Source organism: Oncorhynchus keta, chromosome 14 (genome assembly GCF_023373465.1).
Source record: "Oncorhynchus keta strain PuntledgeMale-10-30-2019 chromosome 14, Oket_V2, whole genome shotgun sequence".
NCBI lineage: Eukaryota > Metazoa > Chordata > Actinopteri > Salmoniformes > Salmonidae > Oncorhynchus > Oncorhynchus keta.
Window position 1 is genome coordinate 59,340,994 of NC_068434.1, and position 21,087 is coordinate 59,362,080.

The 21,087-nt window shown below is 44.1% G+C and overlaps 1 protein-coding gene across 1 annotated transcript in view; it reads left to right on the forward strand.

Annotated features, from left to right (window-relative positions):
* Positions 1 to 1,734: 1,734 nt before the first annotated feature.
* The window catches only part of LOC118394132 (coiled-coil domain-containing protein 102A-like), a 75,737-nt gene continuing 56,384 nt past the window's right edge, over positions 1,735 to 21,087 (forward strand). The window contains exon 1 of the mRNA XM_052462044.1: positions 1,735 to 1,900. The gene's annotated coding sequence lies outside the window, so the exon portion shown is untranslated. The remainder of the gene's footprint in view (positions 1,901 to 21,087) is intronic.

Here is a 21,087-nt window from a genome sequence, read left to right on the forward strand (position 1 = left end):
TATCAGTGTCCTATTTTCAGAACTTTGAACAATGTGTTTCCCCTTGCCCATACTGTCTCAAATTCAAATCCTCAGTCCCCCCACCCAGACCACGGATATGTGAGTCTCCTGGCTGTGTGGAGTCTGAGAGGAAACCCCAAAGGACGTGACCTCATTATCAGTTATTACCAGTTATCCTGAGAGGGCCTGTGTGTGTGCGGGGGGAGTGCTGTGAGAGAGGAGTGCAGTCAGAGCGCCCACGACAGTGCACATGTCACTCTGTCTTTGGCCTCCATATTGTTGAACTCATCTCTGAAGTATTATTCCCCACCCCCTCTTCCCCCACAGGGTGAAGAAAAGCTACAATTGTTATAACAGATAACAGTTAGACAGGATTATACATAACACAATTAAATCGTTGATTTGAAAGGATGTGCCTCTTTCAGTCACTCACCTTCTCACCTCCACCTCATCCTTGACCTCTAACCCCAGGTATGCTCAATACCACACCTTATAGGTAGAGTCAGGAGTTTTTCCTGACCACTTGACCCAACCAGGAACACCCCATACCAAGGACCACTACTCTAATATTCTAGTATAGTGTAATAGAGGCTAGTATCCTCTTTGCATTACTCATGGAATAGATTTCTGCAAAATATGAAACGCTCCTCTTAAATTAATACAATACTTTTCTGGCAGGGGTTTCATAGTCTCTCTCCTCAGTCCCTCTGGTTTCATTTACCCCCTCTCTGGCTCAACGGTTGTCTCCCTGGGAGGGGGTGCAGACCACTCCACACTGATGGACTGGCTCCCACAGACAATGATAGGCTAGGGAGAGAGAGTTACTTTGGCACCAGGCCCTGTCTCTGTGCTGTCTCTGTGCTGTCTCTGTACTGTCTCTGTACTGTCTCTGTACTGCAGTCCACGCCTGCATTTAATCAATCAGCTGAAGCATTTTGTTGTGGATTTAGCACCCTGGTAAGTGTTATCTCAATGGATACGCCCAATTTTGGGGGTCATTTAAGTTTGGTGGAGATATATGTTACATCCATTGAGAGAGTGCATAATGAGTAGAAATGTTAGCCTCACTTCGTGTGTTTGCCACAAATGTTCTGGAGAACGGAGATCACATATATCATTTATCAAAGGAAGATGTTTGAGTTCCAACAGTGCAGCTGATGTAACGCACTGAAAAACCAATTACTGGTGAGAAAGCACACACCCCATAGAGGTTTTACTCTGTGAAGTCGTAGGCTACATAAAGAGAGAAAGCTTGGATCCTCTTCCTTAAAAAAAAAGTTGAAAAGAAAAACACTTTTTATCTGCATTGTTTTCTTTGATTTGTAATTCAGTAAAACGTGTTACAGATACATTGGTTGTTTATTTAACCATGGATATGATGATATAATCAAGGCTATTCTTCCCATACTTCAAGGGTTAAGCTACACATATTTACAATTGGCTGCATTATGTCCTTACAACTTTTTTTTACTTACATCTCTCTGACAGTGTAACAAAGTATCCCTGACTCATAAGAACAATGTTGCAAAATGTGAGTGATACATTCACTCTGCTAATGAAAAAGGACGGAATTAAACGGTTTACAACCTTTTTGCACACGTTCGTGATACATGCCCGGTCAAAGTGGGAATGCCCAATTCGATTGGCCTTTTCAGCAACTTCTCAAACTGTCAGTAGGCTAGATGGATGGTTTCAAAAGCGCCGTCGTCGACACCGCCCTCATCTCCAAGTCCCACCCTTTTTCGCTTCCCCACTCCGCTAACGAACCTCCACTTCCCGAGGAAAAATTCCTGTAGGAAGAATGACGTGAAGCCTATCGAAGAGAGAATAGCGACTTCTACCCGACACATATCGCATCAAGTGGCATATAGAATAAGCTGAACTTGTACCATTATAAAAGGTATGTGCATATATGTATTTTTATTCTGCTGCGGACAGCTAGGTTCACTGTGGGGTGTCAAATGACAGACAACACGGTCGAATTCCATGCAGGGGAAGCCCATTCCGATCCCTTTCTGTCCTTGTGTGTGTGTGTGGATATTATTCAACATTCGTGAATAAATATAGTACAGACGTTTGTCTGTTTGTTGACGAACTTGACAATGTTTATACATTGTTGCAAACCCATTGTTGCTCGCTTTTACTACAGAATCACCACACCATGAAGTTGATATAATGGAATATTTTTTTTTCGTCACTCCACCTAGCTTACTAATAGTATTGTAGCTGTCAGGAGTGAATTATTCTCTGTTTGAGTTGACAGTCATTTCCCCCGTGAAATGGCCTTGCTGATGAACTGCAATGTCGCACTTATAACTCGTTTATAACGAGGCGCGTGTGTAACAGTCTCACAACAGAGTTGTGATGGATACTGTAGCTCTTATTGAAGAAACAATCATGCTACACTACAGTATTTGCTACGACACGTTTAGGGGACTGTTGAACGAGACCGCGGAGTTACACCGAATAATATAAGTTGGTGGAACGACACATTTTTGACATTCAGTGGCATCATTCTTGGTGAATCCATCTGCTGATAAGTATTGTGCCATCATTGATGTCGCAGCACTAGCTCTACTGTGTTAACATCAGCATGGAAGTTAGTTCTACAGGACTGGACATCTCTGCATGATCTTTTTCTAAATATAAATGTTTGTCTCGGCCTACTTTGTTGAAAACGCCGTTGTTACACGGCATGCGTGCAACTTTCCCCTTGTTTTTGTTTGTAATGAATGGGTGTATCCCAGAAGATGATGCCAGCTCTGTAGCCTATTTTTCCCTAAAATCTTATTTTAGGGTACTGCATTACATGTTTTTGTTATATTTTCGATAATACTGTGAAAGTCACATTGAATCAATGGGACATGCTTCTTATGTTTTGTTTTCAAGTGAACTCTATTCCTCTTTCTATCTCCATGTATCTCTCTTTCATCCAGCTCAGCTGTCATTCCCTCATCTCTTCTCCCCTTCACAAACATACCGAGCGGTTTTGATTGAATAGACACAGCGTTTAGGTTTGTAAAAACATCATGTGGTTTTCCTCCAGGCTGGGTCTAGGTCTGTGCCATCTGCCTTGACACCCAGCTTTAAAAATAAACACCCGTGGCCTTCCACTTCAAAATGGTGTTAATGTGAGGGCAGACAGTTTCATGAAGCCCAGGTCACTCTTACATTTTCCACACTTGTTATAGCAACTCCAAGGCCGCAGCAAATGTTCTTCCACCATAAATCCCACCATTCTAAATTATAATGGTAGGTTGTCATCTTTGCGTATTGCTTTTTCCGTTTTCAAAATAGAGAGCAGTTAAATAATTATGTCTTGCTGAAAAGTGAACTGGGATTCATAGGACAGCCGGGCCCTATACCTCTCACCATGTTCCCCTTTCTCCACCTCCACCTTTAAAAAAAATCATCTTGAGGCCTCTTGTCCCCTTTATTCCACTTCTTTTCTCAATGCTCCTGGCTTGACTAACCAGGCTTGGGGCTGAGTGAGACATGCTCACTGAAACCGTGGCCGCTCTGGCTGTAGTCCACCCCCAGTGAAGTCCCTGTTTAGCCTACTATAGCCTGCCTACCTACTGGATAAAGATGACAAGAATGAGGATGAGGGGGATGTGTCCAACTGATCTTTTCTTTACAACCTTACTCCCCACATTCAGGCACATAACCCCCTGAATGAATGTCCGAACACTAACGGGGCTTGCTTTGGTAAGCTACTTAATGGCTACGTGATGTTTGGGTCAGCTAAACAGACAGACCCAAATACTGAGATAATTCACATCTCAAGTGGGTATCTTCTCACACACACACACACACACACACACACACACACACACACACACACACATGCACACACGCAGATGGACAACTCCACTGTGTGTGGTTGTCACGGCAACGCCACATTTTTAGGATGGCAGAGACCCATCTGCTTGCCTGCCACATGCAGCACGCTGTGTGTCTGTGAACTGACATTCTGAATCGGTGTATGTGTGTGTAATAACAGTAACTACACAGGATTGATGTACTGCTTTTCTGAAAACCCAAAGACTCCACGCTACATGTAGAGTAGACTGTGCCTTTGGCTTTGAAAATACCTCTCCTTTTTCTTACTTCCTGTGTGGAATATCAGCATCCTCCAATACCTCTACACCCATCTCAACACTTACATAAACAATGTCAGAATATAACAATGGCTCATAGAGTACTGGTGGTTAAGTGTAGCACGGCTACTCTTTTAGTGAATGTCCAGGATAAATACTGGAGGTTATACTGTGTTTATTTTTGGTGCAATCAAGAGCAATTGGTATGTAGCCTGCCTGCCAAATTGACAGTGTACCTACAATCATTCTCGCTAAATGCATTCCATTCCTCCACACCCAGCTCTTTACCCTCTCATAGTGTTTGCTCTCCCCTCAAACCCCCTTCTCTATTCCCTTTGCTCTCTCTCTCTCTCTCTCTCTCTCTCTCTCTCTCTCTCTCTCTCTCTCTCTCTCTCTCTCTCTCTCTCTCTCTCTCTCTCTCTCTCTCTCTCTCTCTCTCTCTCTCTCGCTCCCCCCTCTAACCTCTCTCTAATCCAGTTATTTGACTGACATGTCTTTGGGCTTTGAAGTCAAGTTGCTGTCAACAGGAGATCCATAAATATTGCTATTTATTCCCGACTGGAAGACGTCTCCAGAAGAAAAACAATTGACCAATCAGAGCTGACGTCACTAGAACTCTGTGGCACTGGGTGTAATAAGTAATGACTGTTATTAACAGGAGCCATTTCCTCTATCAGCTCTGGGCTGGTAAGTTCATGGTCAGGGACAGAGACCCTATGACCGATTTGATGTGTAGAAGCTCCTATTGCAGTGCTGTCTCAGCCCCATGACCATGCGTATTGTCATATCATCAGTCTTAGGATGGATATACAGTCTGAGGCTTGGCTTAATGACTGATCCAGAAGCTCATTAACGCTTTGACACTTACCAACACACGGGTGTGATCATTCTAAAGTGGCCCCTGCAGCGTATGCTCGAGCCGGTGTGATTAGAACGGCTATTTAGAATTTGCATTAACACAGTCGTTACAACATTATGTCCTGAATGTGACCAGTTTATTTTTGGATGCAATGTTCAGACATTCACAGAACACAATCGGTCATATTTAGCTAACATTCGGGGTTGACGGCAACCACAATATGAATGAGCTAATAGCAAATACTATTTACAGTTCATCACATCACAGGGGAGCTCACCATTGATCAAAAGAATTGAGTAAAAAACATTTGAAAAACAGAAAGTAATCCGCAGATGGTTAGTTTGTGCGCGCCACCATATTCGTCTTTTTTCCCCTCCGTGCCTACCAAAGATAGGAAGAGAGGACTAGATGAGTTGGGTCTGTTTGCAGTATGCATGTTGAAGGGGGTGTGTCGTCTACTATCATTCACTTCCCTTCATTCACTCCCGGAAGTTTACTGGAAAGATGTGTGAACTATCCCTTCGCCTCCTTTTGTTATAGCATCTTTGGCCTGACAGACGTGACCCCCAAAATGCATTGTATAATGTCAAGAAACATGGCGCGACAGATAGCTGGCAAATAGCTGATCATAAGCAGTGTAACCTTCAAAAAAGTATTTCAGATACGTGTTCGATACAATCTACGCAAAATTTGAATGCATGATTTGTCACCAGCACTTGAAAACATGTGAATAAAACGGTAAATACATTATGCTCCATACATACGGTATGCTACAGTAGAAACTATAACATGATATATAGAAAATAAGGCACTTAACTTTGATAGGAACACACACATGTCCAAAGTTAATTGTAAGGAAAACAACAATAAAGGCAATGCGAGTGCCAGCCAGAAAATGTACCAGGGAGAAAAAGTTTGTGCAAAGTGTCTGCACACTTGATCTGGGGAAACACTGGGGGAAGTGCTTGGGCTCTCTTCAAAGAGAGAAGTTAATATAGCTGTAAAGCCTCAAACATAAATTGTCCGCAACAGTGAAGTGGGCTACTTCTATGTGAATTAATGAGGAGGCGGAACACACCTCAATTCAAACTGTTGTTAGAAAATATATACTTTTTCAAAATAATTAGAAATTGACTATTAGAAACATAGCCTATAGATAATCAGCAGCCAGCGGGTGCCGTGGTTTGAGGGCAGCGCGGGTTAACTGGGGCGGCAGGGTAGGCTAGTGGTTAGAGCGTTGGACTAGTAACCGGAAAGTTGCAATTTCAAACCCCCGAGCTGACAAGGTACAAATCTGTCGTTCTGCCCCTTAACTGACTTGCCTGGTAAAATAAAGGTAAAAAAACTCAAAAAACAACTGTCCGGTTGCGTAACAATCACATTTAGGAACAGTGAGTGCATTCTGACATCTCACACGTAAAGAAACTCACGCTGGGGCGACCGTTAGAGATATTTAGAACTCACACTTGAAAAGGTTAAGAGATAAGAAACAGTTTTTGTTTGCGTGATGGTATCCTAATCTCTCAATTGAATTATCCGCCTCCTGCAGAGCTAACTTGTGACACACCACTGTGATAACGAATGATATGGCTGACATCCAGAGATCTGCATAGTGTTCAGTATGGCACAGTCTCACAGATTTAGATATTATCTTGTATGTAGAGGATCATATATCAATAACCAGCATCCATCACTATTTTACTTGAGCTCTTGAGACAGTAAGGGTTGATTCGCGTAATTTGCTTTTGGCTGTCCAGTCAGTAGTGTCTGTCCATGCTCTGAGCAGCTAGGTTGGTGAGCTGTTTACCCTTGCTGTAAGATTGAGACTTGTGGCTCTGATGAGGAGCTGTGATAAGACAGATGTTGATTTAGTGTTAGCGTCTCCTCTCTTGTATTTCTCTCTCTGTCTGTCTTTCATTCTCTGCCTTTCTCTCTCTCTCTCTGTCTTTCTCTCTCTCTCTGTCTTTCTCTCTCTCTCTCTCTCTGTCTTTCTCTCTCTCTCTCTCTCTCTCTCTCTCTCTCTCTCTCTCTCTGTCTATCTGTCTTTCTTTCTCTCTCTGTCATTCTCTCTCTCTGTCTGTCTGTCTTTCTTCCTCTGTCTTTCTCTCCCTTTCTCTCCCTTTTTCTCTCTCTTTGTTGCTAACTGTCTCTCTCTTTGCCTGTCTGCCTGTCTCTGTCTGTCTGCCTGTCTCTCTCTCTCTCTGTCTGTCTGTCTGTCTTTCTCTGTCTTTCTCTCCCTTTCTCTCCCTTTTTCTCTCTCATTGTTGCTATCTGTCTCTCTCTTTGCCTGTCTGCCTGTCTGCCTGTCTCTGTCTGTCTGTCTGTCTGTCTGTCTGTCTGTCTGTCTGTCTGTCTGTCTGTCTGTCTGTCTGTCTGTCTGTCTGTCTGTCTGTATGTATGTATGTCTGTCTTGTAACCTGTCATCTTAATTGGGTGTCTTGAACAGAATACAAGCGCCTTCTCAACACTTGTTGTTTGGCCTTGTCATTCTGTAGCTCTGGCCAAACCTGGGAGAACGGAGGGAAGAAAAGGCTCTGTATCAACGATGAGAGGATCTAGGAGGAATTTGCTGGCCTTTGCATAGTAATATATTTGTCCTATTTCACACATGTACAAGTGTGTATTATACGCATGTGTGAATTGGAAGTGTGTTTTTTGCATATCCCAAATCCCCAAAGACACACTCGGAGACTGCATATTTCACTGGAACACAGTGGAAGAATGACCTTGCTTGCAATGCATATGGGCACAGGGACACATGGCTCCTGTTGTAACGTCGTTCTTCGTTTGTGGAAAGAGAGTCGGACCGAAATGCAGCGTAGTTGTTACTCATGTTCTTTAATGAAGAGAATGACGATACATGAAATAACTATACAAATACAAAAACAACAAACGGAACGTGAAACCTAATTACTGCCTATCTGGTGAAACTACACAGAGACAGGAACAATCACACACAAAATACACAGCGAAAACAGGCTACCTAAATACGGTTCCCAATCAGAGACAACGAGAATCACCTGACTCTGATTGAGAACGCCTCAGGCAGCCAAGCCCATACAACACCCCTACTCAACCGCAATCCCAATAATACAAAAACCCCAATACGAAATACAACAACATAAACCAATGTCACACCCTGGCCTGACCAAAAATATAACGAAAACACAAAATACAATGACCAAGGCGTGACACCTGTGAACGTTTTAACATCATAACATCATCTGTTACAGATAGTAGTGGATTGTCTCAATATTGCTCCGTTCTGAGTTTAAGCATTAAAAGGAATAGTGCATCACAACGGTTTAGAAAACGCTCTGATTCAGAGCCTATTGATGTGAACTCCGTACGGCCTGCAAGTCTTTCCATGTGAATCTGACAGAATGCCTAACTTTAGCTTTATATAAGACATTGTAATTACTGTTTGGCAGTAATGTTACATTTGAGCAAGGCATGGAATGCCTTTGGTCTGGTCTGTCAATGGGGCATCACTATCGAGCAATCTTGCTGTGGTTGCTGCCGTTAAAGCAACCTTCTGTTTAACTCTAGCGTCCTTAACCCGTTGTGAGAGAGTGACTTTAACGTTGTTTTCAGAGATTGTTATGTTGTTGTCCAGAGACCACAGGAAGGAGATTTGGGTGGAGCAGACAGCATAGTTGGGGAATTGACTGACCACCACTGACAAACCCCCTATTCCCTTCCCTCTCCTTCCAACCTGGAAACAAGTTTGGCTGCTCTCTCTCCAGGGAGTGACCGTAAGTCATCCTGTAGCCTTTTGGGTGGGACAAACGGACTGACATCATTGGACTCTCTAAGCAGTCTGCCAGATGCACCAGAAGCAGCTGCTAGTGGCTTTAGGTTGAGAGGGACTGCGGCATGCTATGCGCTTCATTATTAGAGAAAGAGGCCCCTATTTACGTCCACAAAGTGCAGACATCAGACCTGGTTTGGTCCGTCAGTGGAACGAATGGTGAGGAGGACCAGGCCTCGGCTACATTAAAGAACCTAGCTCTGCTCTCCCTAATGTTATAGAGCCCAGATTCCATTGGGCGCTGTGTATTTATGAGTGTGTTTGGTGTCTATAAAAGACGCAAGTGTGTCATGCAAACCAAATGTAGGTACATGTCTGTAATAAAAGCACTGATGCAAAACAAGTCATAGGCAGTCTGTGTTTATGGATCGTTTATTGAAATTGAATTAATCTCTTTAACTTTTCATTGGTGGAGGCCAAGACTACCATCAGCCTTGACCAGACCAATAATATGAGCTCATGAATGCTGGTATGCCTTCTTTTATTGTCGTCCTGTTTCCTCTGTGCATGTTGATGAGAAGACCATGAGAGGGATTTATTTTGGGCTGGCGTCAGTTCGGCATTTCATAGTGACGTGAGGGAGGACTATGTTCCTATGTTCCTCACATGAAGGTCTCTGAAGCCTCATCCAACTGCTGTGCAGCACTCAAAGCCAGTTACACAGAAATACCCACAGGTAGTCTGACCACACTGACCACACTGACTGAATGGGCTTTGTTGTGATGATCCGCCACCAACTGGGACAACATGTGAGTCTCAGACAATAACGTTCGTCAGCCTCTGTTGAGCTTCCTGGAGGTATTCGGTTTCCCTGTCTTGGCAGTTGGCGTCACAGTAAAACCATTCCTTCTGGGAGAGCCTATCATAATGTCAGATCCTGTAGTTTCTCTCCGTCCGCCCATGTGCAGACAGATTTAGAGAGCTTTAATGCTCAATTACTTCTGCCTTACAGCCGCCACCACTTACTCATGATGCCCAGCTAATAGGGTTGGGCCCCCTGTCAGGAACAGGACCCTCTGATGTAAAGTAATAACAAGTAACACTTCAAAAATCTCTGCACAGTTGCTCAGCACAACGCCAGGCATCTCTACCTATACCTTTGTCTGGCAGAAAGCTGTGATACATGCCTAAATAAATTACAGTCAGATCCATAGAGGGAAGTCCTTAGTACCCATGCTGACCAATAAGAATCCATGCTTCAAGATTGTTTTGATCACGCAGACTGGGATATGTTTCGGGTAGCTTCCAAGAATAATATTGATGAATATACTGAAATGATAACTGAGTTTATCAGGAAGTGGATAGGTGAAGTTGTACCCACTGTGACTAGATGGCAGCATTCGCACATAACTGAGAGCGCGAACCACCACATTTAAACATGGCAAGGTGACTGGGAATATGGCAGAATACAAACAAAGTAGTCATTCCCTCCGCAAGGAAATCAAACAGGCAAAACGTCAGCATAGAGACAAAGGGGTGTCGCAATTCAACAGCTCAGTTACGAGACATATGTGGCAGGGTCGACAGACAATCATGGACTACAAAAGAAAACCAGCCACGTCGCAGATACCGACGTCTTGCTTTCGGACACGCTTAACACGTTCTTTGCCTGCTTTGAGGATAACACAGTGTCACCAACGTGGCCCGCTACCAAGGACTGTGGGCTTTCCTTCTCTGTGGCTGACGTGAGTAAGACATTTAAACGTGTTAACCCTCGCAAGGCTGCCGGCCCAGACTGCATCCCTAGCCGCATCCTCAGAGCATGCGCAGAACAGTTGACTGGTGTGTTTATGGACATATTCAATCTCTCCCTATCCCAGTCTGCTGTCCCCACATGCTTCAAGAGGGCCACCATTGTTCCTGTACCCAAGAAAGCAAAGGTAACTGAACTAAATGACTATCGCCCCGAAGCACTCACTTCTGTCATCATGAAGTGCTTTGAGAGACTAGTCAAGGATCGTATCACCTCCATCTTACCTGTTACCTTAGACCCACTATAATTTGCTTACCGCGCCAACAGGTCCATAGACGATGCAATTGCCATCACATTAAACACTGCCCTATCCCATCTGGACAAGTGGAATAGCTATGTAAGAATGATGTTATTTGACTATAGCTCAGCATTCAACACCATAGTGTTGTCTGAACCCCGCCCTGTGCAATTGGGTCCTGGACTTCCTGGCGGGCCGCCCCCAGGTGGTGAAGGCAGGAAACAACACCTCCACTTCGCTGATTCTCAACACTGGGGCCCCACAAGGGTACATACTCAGCCCCCTTCTGTACTCCCTGTTCACACATGACTGCATGGCCAAGCACGCTTCCAACTAAATCATCAAGTTTGCAGACACTAACACTATAACAACGACAAGACAGCCTACCGGGAGGAGGTGAGGGCTCTGGGAGTGTGGTGCTAAGGAAATAACCTCTCACACAACATCAACAAAACAAAAGAGATGATTGTGGACCTCAGGAAACAGCAGAGGGAGCATCACCCATCCACATCAACGGGACAGCAGTGGAGAATGTGGAAAGTTTTATGTTCCTCGGCATACACATCACTGACAAGCTGAAAGGGTCCACCTACACAGACAGCGTGGTGAAGAAGGTGCAACAGCGCCTCTTCAACCTCAGGAGGCTGAAGAAATTTGACTTGTCACCTAAAACCCTCACAAACTTTTACAGATGCACAATTGAGAGCCTCCAGTCAGGCTGTATCAGCGCCTGGTACGGCAACTGCACTTCCCACAACCGCAGGGCTCTCCAGAGGGTGGTGCGGTCTGCACAACCCATCACTGGGGGCAAACTACCTGCCCTCCAGGACACATGCAGCAGCTGATGTCACAGGAAGGCCAAAAAGATCATCAAGGTCAACAACCACCCGAGCCACTGCCTGTTCACCCTGCTATCATCCAGAAGGCATCAGTATTCAAAGCTGGGACCGAGAGACTGAAAACAGCTTCTATCTCAAGGCCATCAGACTGTTAAATAGCCATCACTAGCACATATAAACTACTGCCTATATACACAGACTTTCAATCATTGGCCACTTTAATAAATGGAACACTAGTCACTTTAATAATGTCACTTTAATAATGTTTACATATCTTGCATTACTCATCTCATATGTACAGTATATACTGTATTCTATACTATTCTACTGTATCTTAGTCTATGCTGCTCTGACATTGCTCGTCCTTATATTTATATATTCTTTCTTAATTCCATTCCTTACTTAGATTTGTGTGTATTGGGTATATGTTGTGAAATTGTTAGGTATTATTTGTTTCATACTGCTGCACTGTCGGAACTAGAAGCACAAGCATTTTGCTACACCTGCAATAACATCTGCTAAACGCCTGTATGTGACCAATATAATTTGATTTGAAGGTGCTTTAATCCATACTTAACAGCACAGCCTGTATCCTTTTACTGCAACTTAACACCTACTACTAACTGGACTGAGGATCTGTCCCCACACCAGCGTTTGTGACTAAATTCTTTTACCCCACCCCACTGTGTTACAGAACTAGTATGGACTCAATCCTGTGGTGAGGGTTTGGGCATATTGCACTTAGTGGCAAAGCATAGCCAGGTGCCTGCTTGATGTTACGGCCACAGTATTTACCATCCCATTGGATTTCTTTCCTTACTCCTTGACACTTGCCGCGAGTTAAACGAACTAACTGAGAGTATCTATCGCTCTCTCTCTCTCGCCCTTCCTTGCTCTCCTTGACACCTGTCTACCCAAACAATTTATTGACTTAACCTTTAAGTTGTGTGTAAATAATGGCTCTTTAGAGGCAGCTTGTACACTCATCCACTTGGCTGATGTGTTCATGAGCACACTTTACACTGAGAGTGAAGAAACACTGAGACCCATCCTAGGAGGTAAAGTCATCCCATGACGTTCCTCAACAAGATGTGATGTGGTACATTTCCAAGCCTATCCCAAACATTAACCCTGAAATTGTGTTACTGCAAATTACTCCTGATTGTGGTGGCATGTTTATCGATACTATTTGAATGGGAAAATAAATGCTGTTTTGGGGACAGGAATGATTAAGGAAAGGGGAGCCGAGAGGCTGGGGGACAGATGGGAGGGTGTGGTGGACTAGTGGTGTTTTCGTCTGATTGAAACAGCAGGACTCCTCACTGAGCTGACGGGCCCTGCAGAGAGGAGCAGCTCCACTGAGGAGGAGAGGAGAAGCAGGATTCACTCTGTCGCTCCGAATCCCCTCAAACCACCGTAGCCCCAGTAGTGACAGCAGAGAGGCAGGAGGAGGAAGGGGAAGATAGTGGGGAGAATAGAGAAGTGGTACCATTGGACAAGGAGAGGGAATGAGGTGATGGTAGAAGAGAGGAGAAACTGACTAAACTGAGGGATAGTGGATATATTGGGACTGTTTATTTTGCACCTCCTGACAACCTACTGTGACGGGTGTCTTCTCCCTACACCCCCAGCTTCGTTCAAACAAATATCCTAATCCTGCTGGGTCATTGCAGTGCATGCAGGAGATGCCTGTAAGGGGGGTTAAGTCGTCTCATCCCCCGGCCCACAGGACAGGTCTGAGCCTTGTGTCACTCTGCTCCAACAAGGAAATAACCTAACAACGGACCAGATGGCCTTTACAACCAACTTTATGTGTGTTTCTGTTGGAGTTTGTATGGGTGATTTGCCCCTCCCTCTCTACCCCCTAATCCCAGAAAGTTTGACCCCCCCCCCCCTAATGCGGAGCGATAAATTGGGGTTTGTACTGCGTCCAAACCAGCCATGTCAGTATTCGATGTCCATCCATGTCTGAGGACGTCGGGAGATGATGTGGAAACTGGGCACCAGTGAGCACCGTTACCTCCTTCTGTAGCTCAGTTGGTAGAGCATGGCGCTTGTAACGCCAGGGTAGTGGGTTCAATTCCCGGGACCAACCATACGTAGAATGTATGCACACATGACTGTAAGTCGCTTTGGATAAAAGCGTCTGCTAAATGGCATATATTATATTAAGTAGGTTTCAGTTTTGCTCGGGTGTTGTGGACGGGAATGGTGAAGCATAGGACCAAATATATACATATTTTTGTATTAAGCCTATCCCAAACATTAACCCTTACCTTAACCATTCCGAGTTAATGCCTAACCTTAAGGTAAGGGTTAAGGCTTGGGATAGGCTTAATACAAAAATATGATATATATATATATATATATATATATATATATATATATATATATATATATATATATATATTGCTGAATTCAAACTTGCAACCTTTGGAATTAGAGGCAGAATGCCTAACCTTAAGATTTTGGAGTTAATGCCTAAACTTAACCCTAACCTTAAAGTTTATGCAGCAATAGCCCATCAAAATTAATTCATTTGTTTCACGCTTTGAAGCTCGTACCCTGCAGTCAGATGTGATCTACTCTTGGCTTAGGAGCTGTAACACAGGGCTGAAAGATATATAGTCTCACCAAGCTGCAGAGAGCAGGCAGTGAAACATGCAGTCAAACAGTATCTCTCCAGCCCTCCATCACTTCCTGGCCTGCCTGGGCTCTGGGCTAGCTGCTGAATAAATGATGGCTATTTGATACTGCACCACACTGTGATGCAGAGCTGCTTTAGACTCAGGACACTCAGTCAGCAATACACAGGTAGAGACAACTCTGAGACAGAGCAAGGTCACTATGCTGAACCCAGCACATCATTGCAACAACACCTGGAGCGTTGGGCCAGTAACCGAAAGGTTGCTACCTCGAATCCATGAGCCGACGAAGTATAAAATATGTCGCTGTGCCCTGGAGCAAGGCATGTAGCCCTAATTGCTCCAGGGTGTGGCTGGCTGTGACTCCACTCTCCAAGGGTGTCTCAGGGGGAGTTGGGATACACAAAATACACATTTTCAATTCACACGTGTGTAATACTGTCACGCCCTGGTCGAAGTATTTTGTGTTTTTCTTCATGTATTTGGTCAGGCCAGGGTGTGACATGGGTTTTTGTATGTGGTGTGTAGCTTAGTGGGGTTGTAGCTTAGTGGGGTGTTCTAGGAAAGTCTATGGCTGTCTGAAGTGGTTCTCAATCAGAGGCAGGTGTTTATCGTTGTCTCTGATTGGGAACCATATTTAGGCAGCCATATTCTTTGGTTGTATTGTGGGTGATTGTCCTGAGTGTCTTGATGTCCTTGTTCGATGTTAGTTGACACATGTATAGGCTGTTTTCGGTTTTTGTTTCGTTTATTGTTTTGTAGTGTTCGTGTTTACGTTTGTCTAAATAAACATGGATCGCAATCGACACGCTGCAGTTTGGTCCGACTCTCCTTCACCATATGAAAACCGTGACAAATACACTCTTGTACATGTGTTAAATAAGACAAATAACTATACCAAATTATTATTACATATCAGTGAAGCCTTCAAGATATGTTCAATATGTGTGTTGTGTTGCGTGCATTTGTTTATGCAGACATGTACAGTCGTGGCCAAAAGTTTTGAGAATGACAAAAATATTAATTTCCTCAAAGTTTGCTGCTTCAGTGTCTAGATATTTTTGTCAGATGTTACAATGGAATACTGAAGTATAATTACAAGCATTTCATACGTGTCAAAGGCTTTTATTGACAATTACATGAAGTTGATGCAAAGAGTCAATATTTGAAGTGTTGACCCTTCTTTTTCAAGACCTCTGCAATCTGCCCTGGCATGCTGTCAATTAACTTCTGGGCCACATCCTGACTGATGGCAGCCCATTCTTGCATAATCAATGCTTGGCGTTTGTCAGAATTTGTGGGTCTTTGTTTGTCCACCCGCCTCTTGAGGATTGACCACAAGTTCTTTATAGGATTAAGTTCTGGGGCGTTTCCTGGCCATGGACCCAAAATATTGATGTTTTGTTCCCTGAGCCACTTAGTCATCACTTTTGCATTATGGCAATGTGCTCCATAATGCTGGAAAAGGCATTGTTCGTCACCAAACTGTTCCTGGATGGTTGGGAGAAGTTGCTCTCAGAGGATGTGTTGGTACCATTCTTTATTCATGGCTGTGTTCTTAGGCAAAATTGTGAGTGAGCCCACTCCCTTGGCTGAGAAGCAACCCCACACATGAATGGTCTCAGGATGCTTTACTGTTGGCATGTTACAGGACTGATGGTAGCACTCACCTTGTCTTCTCCGGACAAGGTTTTTTACGGATGTCTCAAACAATCGGAAAGGGGATTCATCAGATAGAATGACTTTACCCCAGTCCTCAGCAGTCCAATCCCTGTACCTTTTGCTGAATATCAGTCTGTCCCTGATGTTTTTCCTGGAGAGAAGTGGCTTCTTTGCTGCCCTTCTTGACACCAGGCCATCCTCCAAAAGTCTTCGCCTCACTGTGCGTGCAGATGAACTCACACCTGCCTGCTGCCATTCCTGAGCAAGCTCTGTACTGGTGGTGCCCCGATCCTGCAGCGGAATCAACTTTAGGAGACGGTCCTGGCGCTTGCTGGACTTTCTTGGGCGCCCTAAAGCCTTCTTCACAACAATTGAACCGCTCTCCTTGAAGTTCTTGATGATCCGATAAATGGTTGATTTAAGTGCAATCTTACTGGCAGCAATATCCTTTTCTGTGAAGCCCTTTTTTGTGCAAAGCAATGATGACGGCACATGTTTCCTTCCAGGTGACCATGGTTGACAGAGGAAGAACAATGACTCCAAGCACCACCCTCCTTTTGAAGCTTCCAGTCTGTTATTCGAACTCAATCAGCATGACAGTGGAGTGATCTCCAGCCTTGTCCTCGTCAACACTCACACCTGTGTTAACCTCTAGCGTCGAGCAATCCCGTATCCGGGAGCGTAATCATAGCCTCAAGCTCATTACCATAACGCAACGTTAACTATTCATGAAAATCGCAAATGAGAAGAAATAAATATATTGGCTCACAAGCTTAGCCTTTTGTTAACAACACTGTCATCTCAGATTTTCAAAATATGCTTTTCAACCATAGCTACACAAGCATTTGTGGAAGAGTATTGATAGCTAGCATAGCATTAAGCCTAGCATTCAGCAGGCAACATGTTCACAAAAACAAGAAAAGCATTCAAATAAAATCATTTACCTTTGAAGAACTTTGGATGTTTTCAATGACGAGACTCTCAGTTAGAAAGCAAATGTTCAGTTTTTCCAAAAAGATTACTTGTATAGGAGAAATCGCTCCGTTTTGTTCATCACGTTTGGCTAAGAAAAAAATCTGAAAATGCAGTCTCTACAATGCCGAACCTTTTACCAAATGAACTCCATAATATCGACAGAAACATGGCAAACGTTGTTTAGAATCAATCCTCAAGGTGTTTTTCACATATCTATTAGATGATAAATCATTCGTGGCAGCTGTGTTTCTACTCGAAGCAAACGAAAAATACACGCAGCTGGAGATTACGCAATAATTGCAACGGAGGACACCAAGCGGCCACCTGGTAGATGTAGTCTCTTAAGGTCAATCTTCCAATGATTTGCCTACAAATACGTCACAATGCTGTCGACACCTTAGGGAAACGACAGAAAGTCTAAGCTCATTCGTGACCCATACACAGCCATATAAGGAGACATTGGAACACAGCACATTCAAAATCTGGGGCACTTCCTGTATGAAATTTAATCTTGGTTTCGCCTGTAGCATTAGTTCTGTGGCACTCACAGACAATATCTTAGCAGTTTTTGAAACGTCAGAGTGTTTTCTTTCCAAAGCTGTCAATTATATGCATAGTCGAGCATCTTTTTGTGACAAAATATCTTGTTTAAAACGGGAACGTTTTTTTATCCATAAATTAAAAGAGCGCCCCCTATATCCAAGAAGTTAACGAGAGAATCACTGACATGATGTCAGCTGGTCCTTTTGTGGCTGGGCTGAAATGCAGTGGAAGTTTTTTGGGGATTCAGTTAATATGCATGGCAAACAGGGACTTTGCAATGAATTGCAATTCATCTGATCACTCTTCATAACATTCTGGAGTATATGCAAATTGCCATCATACAATCTGAGGCAGCAGACTTAGTGATAATTCATATTTGTGTAATTCTCAAAACTTTTGGCCATGACTGTATACAGTATATGTGTGGTAACCAATTCTTAGCTGATAAAACGATTTACACGCTTCAATGAGGCAGAAGGCGGTGTGTTGTTGTTCTGGATGGCCAGATACCAAGCAACAATGACAAAAAACTGCCATGTGGGGAATCGTAAGTGACTCATTTCAGTTAGTATTATCTTGTTCTTGATACCTTGAGGTGTTTTGACTCATGTCACGTCTATGCTTATATGGCAAAAAAAATGCTAGCTGGCTAACAAACAACTGTAACAATGTATTTGAGAGGCAACAAGTGCTCATTGTGCAACATTATTTATGTTTTCAATAAACATGAGAGACGAAATGTAGTTAACATGTTGTTAACAATCTAAGCCAACCCTGTCTGTTTTGCTCCATAGCTCCTGGGTCTCTTTCATGGGTTACATGACTGTGTCTTATTTCCCCTCTGCTGCTGCCCAAACCTCCCTCAGAACAAAAGAGCCACAGAGCCGTGGCCCACTGGTGAAAAACTTTTATAGTGTGTTTATTGGGATGCCAAACAAGCTTCATTTAGTTTCAGCAAAAGAGAGAAAGCGTCGGGTCATTCAACTACACACACACACAAACACACGCGTACACCCACATTTTGTACACAAAATAATTTTCATAAGAGCCCATAGTGTCAGAACGGGTAGTGAAAAGGAGTGAACATTCGCTCTGCACTCCAACCCGACACACGTTACCACAAGCGCTCACACGATGAGTCACACACTCATTCACACATTCTTCCATGGTACTTCCTCATACTTACACAGCCGTGACATCTCCTATTCATTCCCCTGCTCTCCTTTCACCTACCCTCCCATCTCTCATCTGCCTCTCCTCTCTAATGGGTAGTGGGGCCGGTAGTAAATCACATGAGTGTGTTTGTGCCTGCATGGTGGATGGCGGAAGGGCAGGCTGACTCTGGGCTTTAAATAACCTGTATGTTTTTATATCCAGAGGGGGAACCCCATCAATAGAGGCCTCTACTCTCCCATCTGCTGCCCTCTGAAAAGCCTGTTACACTCCCCCCCCCCCCATCTACGGCTGAGTCGGCTGCCCTGTCAAAGGCCTTCTCTCCTCCCTCCTCTTCTCCGCCTCTCCCTCAGCTACTGCCTCACATGGTCTGCTCTGCTCCCTCCCTAATTATCTGACTGAAATGTCTCTCACTCACCACATCTTTCCCTATTCCTTATCAAGGCTGCTGCTTTTCTGTCCCCCGGATCTCAGTAACCACATGGTCTATCCAGCCACTGAAGCTGTCCATTTCCTTCACAAGTCTCGGCGTGCTAGGCTTCACGGTCTGTGAATGTGAATACTGGCATTTCTACTTCTCTCCAGTTCTCCGTCTTTGTTTCTTTGCAAAATCCCTTTCCATAGCTCGAGAGAGAGTTAAGGCAATGCACATCGTTATTCACGTCATATATTATCCTTCACATATGTTTCCCATTGCGAGGCACCAGTGATTCATACTGTACAACATATTTAACATGGCAAGTTAACAAGGATCCATGTGTCGTCATACAATCCATAGAAGCCGTTTAATCAAGCACATCGGGTTCAGCGTTTGCATTTTGCTCTGACCCGTCACCCACGCTATTTTGACCTTCGGTCGAAAGCTCTTCTTTAAGCTTTCCAGTCTTTTATTGCTTTACCATTGCTTCACTGTTTACCACCCCTCTTTTTCCTCAACCCTCTATCTTGCAGTCCAGTGTGTGTCCTTGTTAATGGTGCCAGATGTGACTGCTGGAAAGCTGCTGTAACTCTGTTAAAGCGGCGATGCCAGGTGTCCACAGGCCCTATGTCCTGTACCAGTGACAGGATGATGAAGTGTAGTGAGGAAGATTCAGGACAGGGAAATGACCACCCGACCACAAACTCGAGCTCAGAATAACTCTGCCCTTCAGGAAGACAGCCCTGGTCATAGGGAGGAGAGAAATACGCGCATAAGCAAATGATTGAAAGGGAAGGGGGCAATTACGGTTAGCATATTGTATATTGAGTTAAAGACAGCTCTGCTTCCCTTCATGAATTATTTGTCAGACTTTGTCAGGCTTGCTGGATGGGTGACAACACTGCAAGATCAACGTAGCCTGAAGGCAGCTAGCTTCTCCCCCTCAGATCCTTGGTTATTGTTAGCGAAGGAGACAACGTGATGTAATCCCTGTAGGCGGTAGAGCAGAGCCCTGTAGCCAGGTGCTGTGGTGCTGTGTCATTAGCATGATCAGCTCCAGTGTTAATTAGCTGGCTGCTGCTGTTTAGTCATTCATGTATTCAGGCTAGCTGCAGGGTGGCATTGCACATCACCTCCTATTGCCCCCTAGTGTCAACCTGAAGTGAAACTTCCAAGACACAGCAGTTTTCCTGCAGATTAAGATTCCCTCTCTGGGTTTACCTTTGGCTGACACGTAAATGGTATGAACAGCTTTGGTGCAATTCTCTTGATTCTTCTTTTGGGGCTCCCGAGTGGCGCAGCTGGACTAAGGCACTGCATCTCAGTGCTAGAGGCATCGCTACAGACCCTGGTTCGATCCTGGGCTGTATCACAACCGGCCGTGATTGGGAGTCCCATAGGGCGACGCACAATTGACCCAGCGTCGTTAGGATTTGGCCGGAGTAGGCCGTCATTGTAAATAAGAATGTGTTCTTAGCTTACTTGCTTAGTTAAATAAATAAAACAAATATCCTCCAGGGTGACTGAGGCACAACTGATTGGATTTTTAATGAATGGTGTATGACACGTCTTCTAACAAATGAAATATAAATCACATCACATTAGACACATCAGAGGGAGACTGCAGGAAATTCCTGATGGCCATTAAATACTTCATTCTTAAACTCTCTCTACTGAGACTCATTATCGGCAATGTCGGTACATTCTGAGCAAACAATACAGTGCCTTCGGAAAGTATTCAGACCCAGAATGACTTTCTACAGTGGAGTTGGTGTCTAGTGAAGGAAACACTATGTTGGGGTTCAGTTATTTACACAGGGAAGTTCTGCCGCACCTCCTAAACACCCACTTCCACATGGTTAGCACCATAAAAACAGAATTAGTCATATTTCTATATTTGCCCTCTACTCACTGCCTATCTCCAGTCTGAGGGAAGGGGTTAGCGAGGGAATCCATTCAGCTCTCATATTGTTGTAATGAGTCGGAGCGGAAACCAAATAGTCTGTGGGCAGTGTCTCAAAAACTCACAGGCAGGGACAAAAGATGGGATTTTTTCCTGCCTAAACCCATC